This window comes from Lygodium microphyllum, chromosome 2 (assembly GCF_053477565.2).
Source record: "Lygodium microphyllum isolate KBCC chromosome 2, Lygodium_microphyllum_v1.1.10, whole genome shotgun sequence".
Taxonomy (NCBI): domain Eukaryota; kingdom Viridiplantae; phylum Streptophyta; class Polypodiopsida; order Schizaeales; family Lygodiaceae; genus Lygodium; species Lygodium microphyllum.
Window position 1 is genome coordinate 69,054,641 of NC_141136.1, and position 9,581 is coordinate 69,064,221.

At 33.8% G+C, this 9,581-nt stretch overlaps 1 long non-coding RNA gene across 1 annotated transcript; it reads right to left on the reverse strand.

Moving 5' to 3' along the window:
* Positions 1 to 2,039: 2,039 nt before the first annotated feature.
* On the reverse strand, positions 2,040 to 6,634 carry LOC148039858 (uncharacterized). The gene is made up of 3 exons (XR_015688422.1): positions 6,477 to 6,634; positions 5,096 to 5,154; positions 2,040 to 2,424 (listed from the first exon to the last, which is right to left on the reverse strand). It is a non-coding gene; the product is annotated as an uncharacterized LOC148039858 (long non-coding RNA).
* Positions 6,635 to 9,581: the final 2,947 nt, after the last annotated feature.

Sequence of the window (9,581 nt, forward strand, 5' to 3'; positions counted from 1 at the left end):
AATTCAGCTCATGTAGTAGTCCAACTTCATTCATTTTCCATTTGTAAAGCTGTAAAAATAGAGTAGTACTCTGTTCTATCCATCTTCTTTCTAGTTGTTTCCGGGTTAATTTTTTAGAACAAACTTTTGGGAAGGGATGAATTGTAAGAAGCTGGTGGGAATAACAAATTAGTGTTAATAACATTGATATTATGCCATGTCACACTGACATTGGTATAAAAGGAGAGGAGATGTAATTTTTCACATCTTTTTGACACATTAATACAATTACAGTCTTCCTCTCCCTTCTTGCTCACAGCTTCTATGGCTTCCCCTTCTTTCCTGTCTTTCTCTCTCTAAATCTAGTATTTCTCTCTCCTCGTCACTCCTCTCTCTTCTTGTAGTCTTCTCTCTCCTCTTTCTCTCTCCCTAGTTCTCTCTCTGACACCCATATATATGGATCATTTAGAAGGCAAAAGAATCACCATCTAAAAAATCTCTAGCCAATTAACAAAACAAAATAAACAGAAGGTACAATAGCCACTAAAGGTTGTCCATGACAAACTCCACGGCAACAATTTTAGTAAGCTACTCTTAAAATTGAACATGCCTTAGAGCAAAAGAGAAAAGAATAGCCACGCATGAGCACATACATACATGATTCTTGCTTTCTAAACTCCAAGCTATCCTAAATGCAAAGGTGAAACATTCATTTTCCTCACACACACACACACACACACACACACACACACACACACATCCTAAATGCAAAGGTGAAAAATTCAATTTCCTCACACACACACACACACACACACTCTCTCTCTCTCTCTCTCTCTCTCTACTTAAGATCAAATTATATAAAGTGTCCACTCAAAAGAAAAAGCTTAACCTAAGTACTATCATCATGATGTAACTTAAGGTGAGAGATTTCACCATCATCATCTTGTCGCAGTTGTTGATGTGTTAGCTAATCTCAATAGCAAATAGAATACTACCTAATCATGAGGTAACTTAAGGTGAGACCTTGCAACATTCATTTTTTGTCTCATTGGATTGCAATAAAATATATTACCATGTCCTTTTTGTGTCTCAATGCATTTAAGGTTCAACTATTTTATGTATCTAATCTATGTTATGAAAGCACTTTAGTCAAATTACATCCATTATGATTGACTTAGTAAAAATATTTATTTTTATAAGCTTCAAAGTGGAAATATTACAAACTTATGAGTGTATTATTGTCTATTTCTAGAACACCTAAATATTTATATTTAAACTCTTTTTCCTTTGTAACATTTTATGATTCCTACAAAAGAAATGATTATGAGTTATATAGTAATAGATTATTTGAGAAAGAATTAGTAGAGCTTACGATTATGACTTTCTTAATGATGTGGTATAGATCACAACAAATTCAGCTACAATCCTTGACTTCACTTTTCAAGCATGACATCCTTTCTCAACATAAAAACCTTGCAACATCCCTTTTTTGTCTCACTTGATTACCATAAAATGCATTACCAAGTTCTTTTTGTATCTCAACACTTTTAAGCTTCAACAATTTTATGTATCTAATTTAAGTAATTATAGCACTTTAGTCAAATCGTATTCATCATGATTGACTTAATAAAGCTCTTTATTGTTGTATAAGCTTTAAAATGGGAATGTTACAAACTCATGAATGTTATTGTCTAGGTTTTAGTTAAAAGGAGCAACATGGTATTTAAGGCCAAGTCACAACAATAGCAATGGAGAGAGAGATAGAGTGAAAAATAGACTATTGAAATGGTTTGAAAATAGTTTTACAATTTGTAAGAGATAGACAATGTATTTCAGAATGGACATTTTCATCAAATAACTCATTTAAGAAGTCTTATAGATATAATACATATCAAGCAAACTATGTATTTGAGGATGAGCCTACGTAGCGATTCATCTGGGTTAACATTGCCAAAAACCTATTAAAGTAAAATTTCAAAGAAGTAAGTTACACATCAAAACAAATATTCTTCGGTGCACTAAGCTCTCATTCTTGTGAGCACTTAACTCACATACTCCATCCTCTATACGACCTGTATTGTTATAAACTCTTTCAGCTTCTCTTCATGATCATCTAAAGACCTAGCACGTGGCCACTAATATTTCTGGATGTATTTATATGTCTCATATATAACCCTTGATTTCTTCTAACTTGTCTTGCATCATTATTCCATCAGTAAGGTTCCCTTTATATTTTTCTTTCAATATTCTCTCAATCCTCTATAGATGGTCATTAATGTTCTCACTAAGAGAAATCAAAGCTTTTTTACATTGAGATAGTGTATTCACTTGCTTTTCAATCCCATCCAAGTGGTCAATGATCTTAAAGAAACCAACAAAACTATCATGCCCTCCAACATGCCTGTACAACATTTGATGCGGACAAATTCTTGTTTGCTGTAGAAGCTTCACATATTACACAAAATGCAGGCATTAGCATTGAGGTATATATAAACTATTCTCAAATTTTAAAAATAGTGAAAAATTCTACACGGCATGGGATTAGCCTTCTAATGCACAAAATCTAGTTTTGGCAAAGTTCTAAGGTCTTAAGGGGCTAGATTTTCAAGTGATATTCTAAGCAAAATCTAGTTTTGGCAAAGTTCTAAGGTCTTAAGGGGCTAGATTTTCAAGTGATATTCTAAGCAAACCTCCAAAGCACCTTACTTAGCTTATATAATCAATATTTTTGGCATTATAGTAACATCAAATGATATATTTTTAATCACTTGAAACATTGTATTATCATCAAATGATGTTTTTTGTCACGCAAAACATTGTATGATTGATGTGAATATCCGACATTGATTGGATTTCCACCATTTTGGTTTGGAGGTGAAATAGTTCTACGTAACTATCTACACACATTAAGCTAAAATAAAGTTATCAAGCACTTGACAAAATTCATTTTGGGTGTGACTTTCTAGAGTTATCTATAGGCACATGACTATTTTGTTCACAAATTTAGTGTCACAAATATAGAAGATGCTTTTGACACATATTAATGGTCTACATAGACATGGATATTCATTTATTCACACGTGTATGACACTTGCTATAAATGCCAAGCTGTCTGACATGCCAAGTGTTTTCTAAGATCACACCATATCTATCTTCATTATCGTAAACTCATCTTCATTATTTAGTGGAATTATGGAACTAGCAAAGCTTCATCTTCTAGCTAGGTCTAAAGTTTGGATGAGAGGATCAACAAGCATTGCCTACTCTCATCTCCTTTAAATAATGAAAAAATCTCCTCTTAATTAACTTTTTTTACTAAAGCTTTTTAGATGCATTGAAAAAAAAAAGGTGATCTCAATTTGAGCTTTAACCTTCTAGGATCAATGCATAAAGTCCAAAAGATCAAGCAATATGTTTCTTTTGACTCTTCCTTGAGTTAAGTGCAAAATGGAGGATTTGCTAGCATCAAAAGCAACTATAGTTGGGTATGAAAATACTAAGAATTTTATTTATGACATATGACATAAGTCAAATAATCAACCATGAGAGAACCAATGGGAGTTCTATGGTTCTATCCATCATGATTGACTTGCTGAAACTCTTTATTGTTAATAGGTTTTAAACTTGGAATGTAACAAACACTATTGTTTAGGTTCATTAGTTAAAAGGAAAATGGAGTATTCAATGTGCCACTTTTTGATGTATTCATACATGGAAGTAGATAGAGGTATGTTTTTTCTATGGAATGCTCATCGCAATATAAAGTAGAACAATCATGTCTATCACAAGTGAATCAACAAATTTTTAGCTCTGAACAAAGCAAACTACCCAAATCCTAAACTCCAAGGCAATGACTTAGTAGGCCACTCCTAGGCTCGAATGTGAGAGTTCTTGCATAATCATCTACACCTATTGGTGAGCTCAAAGAAGGTTATTGAGCACTCCATAAAAGTCATTTTGGTGAGACATTAACAATTTATTTATAGACACGAGTCTTCTTTTCACAAATTTAGTATCACAAATATAGAAGATGTTTTCTATGAATATTAATGGTCTGTATAGACATAGATGTCTATTTATTTACATATGTATATAATACTAAATATCAAGCAAATTTTGTCTAACATGCCAAGCGTTGTCTAACGTCACACCATATGAGAGAGAGAGAGAGAGAGAGAGAGAGAGAGAGAGAGAGAGAGAGAGAGAGAGAGAGAGAGTTTTATTTCACTTGTTGAAGTATTGAGTAATTTTTAGATTAAACATTGAATATTTAAATTTTAAATTACACTTTGAAAACCTTTTCATCTTGCATTGTTTTTTGGGGGAAAGGGAGCGAGAAAGAAAGAGAACTCAACATTCCCATTTTTCTAATATTGAATTATTAAATTAAATGGTGAAAACCTTCCCATCTTAGAACATTGAGAGAGAGAGAGAGAGAGAGAGAGAGAGAGAGAGAGAGAGAGGCCTACTTTGCTTACAAAATGAAATTACATAAATTTTCAATAAGAGTAAATGTCTCTTAGCATTTGCATGCAAATACTAAATTACATGTTTTTAATATTATATACACATTTAGTTATATAAATTGCCAATGAGAGAAAATGTTACTAACATTAGATATAAATTTAGTGTAACAAGGATTAAAAAATGCTACTCATGGATGTTTTTGTTTTTACAATATTAAACTTTGAAAACCTTTCCATCTTACATTGTTTTGGGAGGGGAGGGAGAGAGAAAAAGAGAGAAATTAGCATTCCCATTTACCTAGTATTGAAATATTAAATAAAAACTTAAAATGCTATGCATGAGAGAGAAAAAGAGAGAACTCAACATTTCCATTCAATATTGAAATATTAAATAAAATTTTAAGATGTTATGGATGAGAGAGAGATAGAGAGAGGGAAATGTTACTTACAAAATGACATCATGTAAATATCTAAGTAGAGTAAAACTACATTCCTTATAAAATGAAAAACCACTCAAATGGCATTTAAATGTTAAAGTACAAATACTAAATTAAACATTCTAGCATTACATACTATTCTAATATTACTTAACTACCAATAAAATACTATTCTTATATCATACGAAAGAGGAAAGGGAGTGATAAGCCAACCTTGAACGAAAGTTGTAAAAAATGCATTGTTATCATCTCAAAATCACACGACCAAAGCTCTAATCACAACATTTCAATAATTAGAAGCGTTCTCTCTTTCTTTCATCACATTACATAAATAAATAGGTAAAAACAAATAAATCAATAAATTAATATAAGCAAATAAACCAACAAATAAACAATTGAACATTACTCTCTCTCTCTCTACACACACACATTGTATTGCATCATCACATCATATTGAACATTATAATGCCTCCCTCCCTCCCCCCTTCCCCTCCCTTTGCCCCCTCCCCCAAAACCCCTATCTCTCCCCTCCCACCCCTACATTAGACCCCATCACACATTAAAGTATAGCCAACCTAACAAATCGATACAATGGTAAACTAAACAAAATAAATAAAGAATTGAACCAACAAATAAACAAATCGAACATTACACCACCTCTCTCTCTCTCTCTCTCTCTCTTACACAAAATAGAATTAAACTAACTTTCAAAAGACTAACCAACTAATCAATTCAACCAAACTAAACTAAAGTAACCTAAGGTAATAAAGTAAATCAAATATCAACTTAAACATAAAACTTAAGTGAACTAAACTAGCTTTTTAAAAAACTAATAAACAAACTAATAAAATACTAAAAATAATTAACCAATTAATAGAATACTAAAAACAAAACAAATATATTATATTTAAACAAATAAAGATTAAAGAGAGGTAATTGAGCAAACCGAAAGAGAGACACTTCACTCGCCCTATTTGCGCAAAAGCATCAATGTTCCCTCTCTCTCTCTCTCAACTATATAAATAAAACAAAAATAAAAATTAATAATAATAATAATTAATGCTTATTCTCCCTCTCTCTCTAACTCTCTCCTTGCTCTCTTCTCTTCTTACACATATTAACATAATAATTAATATTAAAATAATAATTAATTAAGAAATAAAAATTAAAAAATCTAATCTCTCTCTCTCTCTCTTCTCCTCCTCGTCCTCGTCCTCGTCCTCCTACCTTGCACGGCCTTCTTTCTTCTTCTACCCCCTTCCTCCTCTCTCTCTCCTTCGAGCCATGTTACAGATTTCGATATTCTCGTGCCTCACCACACCCCAACAATCAATCCAATGAACCTCTCCTCCCCTCTCTTCTTTCCACCACTGGCCGACATTCCTTGCACGGAGGGAGAGAGGAAGAAGAAGGAAGAGAGAAGGAAGAGCAGGGTGAGAGAGAAGGAGAGGCATGCCGTCTCTTATAATAGCCTCCCTTGGGCATGATCTTCTTAGGATTTTTGGCCACTTGCTCATTGAGGTTAAGCTCGAAAAGGGACGGCAGGGGCGGGTGTATGTAGGCCTACTGCAACAGAAACTTGAAAGGGAGCTACCTTGAAGAGAGGTCGCTCCTCTGCCGATGTCGTGGCTCAGTTGCTCCCGAGGCTTTGCCAGGCGAGCCTGCACACTGCAAGGAGCCCGAAGGCCATGCTCGAGCTTGAGAGGGCGGTAGCACTACTGGTGGTAGCGATGGAGGGAGAGAGGAAGAAGAAGGAAGGGAGGAGGAGAGGAGTAGGGTGAGACAGAAGGAGAAGGAGAAGGAGAAGAGGACTCGCGTTAAATCTCGGTCTGCCTGGTAACAATGCCCTCTCTTTGCACCAAAATGGTAAGGTGGCAAAGAAAACCTCTCTAATGGCACCAAAATAGTAGGATGCTGGTAAGTTGCTATTGCCAGGACTTGAGGCCACAAACCTACAAGTAAATCGGCAAGCACTTGACCATCTCACCTATGTGGTACGTATAAGTTGAATGAAGGCACATTTTGTAATTCTATATATAATAAAAATGAATGCAACCCCTAAAAAGTGCCAAGTCACTGACATGTGGCTGTCTACTATGCCCGATAGCCCATAGCATGTCGATATATAACGTCAATCAGCTCCTCCCCCTTGCAATTATTTGCTATGTTAGCAAGAAGCAAGTTGGCCATACAAAAGCTTCACCCTTGGGTATGTGGCCACTCGCAAAGAGAGAGAGAGAGAGAGAGAGAGAGAGAGAGAGAGAGAGAGAGAGGGGTGAATGGCAGAGTTGAGCACAGAAAGAAGCTTGAGCACCAGGATTAGCACCTGAACCTACATCATGTAAAGTAAAGAGGTAGGAGGAGTGGATCATTAATTACACCATAATCATGATGATGAGATGAGCCTAAAATTAATTGTGTTTGAATTTTGAATTTTAAAAAAAGGTGTAGAAAATCTCCAAAATAGTTATGGAAAGAGGGTTGGAATGAGCATGAAGAGTAGAAGTGAATAACACTACATGGTCATTATATTGATTTCTTCAATCTTGATCACCTCCCCTTAACCTTCTTTCCTTTCAATCTATTTATCCCCCTTCTTCATATCATTTTTCTCTCACTTTCATTTCTAATAGTCATTCTTAATATGACCTATTTTACCACAATAGAAGCATTCAATGTCTTTCTTAGACCTCGATTTGCTAGTAATCATCCATGCTCCTGGTTCTTACCTTTCAATTATTTCCTAACTCTTTATTCTTGAGTTGTGATCATTTCTAACTTGGTTCATGGATTTCTTACATATGTCTTTAACCAATAAGCTACCCATAACTTCATTAAAGTATAGTTCGTCATTTGGAGCTGAATTATTAGTGGCTACTCTAAAGGTATACCATGATGCAGGCAAGGAGCGAGCAAGGAGCACAATAGAAAGTTTACCTTAACCTCATCTTCAAACTTGAACTTTTCATCTTGGATTTAATTGAATATGAAATTGACCTCATTTGTGTGGGAGGTAACTTTTTAATGAGACACACCTTGGTAGAGGTAGTTTCTTTCTCATAAGCATAGGATGCAATTATAGACCTCTCCTTCAGCCTACAACTCAAATAACTTTATCATGAGATACACTTTATTAGAGATAATTTATTTATCATAAGTGTCACACAGCTTCTTTTATAAGTCATGTATAGTGGTCTCATTCACAACTACAAAAGTACACATATTCTACGAAGTATAGCCTAATAGTGGATTTGCCCAATGCAGTAAGATCAGACCAATTTTCTTCAAATATGTTTACTAGTTTTCCATCTATGTCTATTATGGGTCTTAGCTACTCCTTTTGAATAAGAAAACCTTGGATTTGCTCCTTCCATAAACTGAAATTGGTATCATTAAACTTCTTAATGTTATATAGTTCCCTATCCATTGCAGATGATGAAGCCATTTGCAGAAAGCAATAACCAATCCTCAAGTGATAGCAACCACAAAATCAGCAAATAGTATCGCAAAACTAGTAGACTTTCTATAATACTTGTTCATTATAACTAGTATTGAGAGAAGCTAGAAAATGAGCCACTACTCAACATCAATATAATAATACATATATCACTATCCAAATATTGTGAAAATCATTATGTATAGTTAAAACATGGCACTACAACATCAATGATTCTTGAGAGATATAATAGCATAACAGTATCCAAATATTCAAAAGAATATTGAAAGAGTGATATGGTACTATATTATCAATGCTTCCTCATCATAGATATAGTAGCATAACATTATCCAAATTTTAGAAGTACATCACAATATTGATCTCCTTGAGATCACTACAATACATCAAGGAATACTCAGGGAAGTTACTATATGTATATCCTCTACATCACGTGCGTTCAAGGCCTATTTACAAATATCCTTATCTATGATTTTTTAATGAATAAAACATAATCCTTTTCTATTCAATCTATAAATAAACCCTTTATATTACACCCCTCTCTATATATAAAAAATGTATAAAAATAGTATTTTAAAAATATCTTATTTTGAACCCACGTGACACACATATATATGCATGCGTAACTTACCTGAGAAGGAATAATATTCTTGATCATTCACAAGAAAATATGTGCGATATCCCAACTTTGATTTAAATTCTTCCCGACTTCTCGCAAAATGGACTTAACGAACTCTAAAATCATTAAATAGATAAGATCTCGAGCAAAAAAAAAAACGAGAATCATAACCTGATATTTTTTTTGGATTGATAAGGACTATAGTCACCCGTCACGGAAGTTACCACGTGCACGAGAGTTATGATACATATTAGTCATTAGTGTTAGTGTCTATATTATGGATGGTCCAAAAATATTAGTTTTTTGGACAAAACTAGCATATTCTTGATATTTTGGATATTATTTATTGTAAATATCCTAAAAAGCTATGGAAACTTCTAGAACAGGGTGTCATGAAAAAAAAGCAAGTGGGCTTTTCAACCAATTTTGGAGATTTAATGCAAAGAGAAGGATTGACGAAATCGCACGCGTCACGATTGCAGTTTACAGGCATCAATAATGGTTAGGAGTTGATTAATGCTTAAAAAGTGAAAGTCTATTTAAAGAATATTGTAAATTATCTTGTTAGATTATTGTCGTAATATTTTTCTAAGTACCAACTAAAGGAAATTTGCTTATGTTCGGTA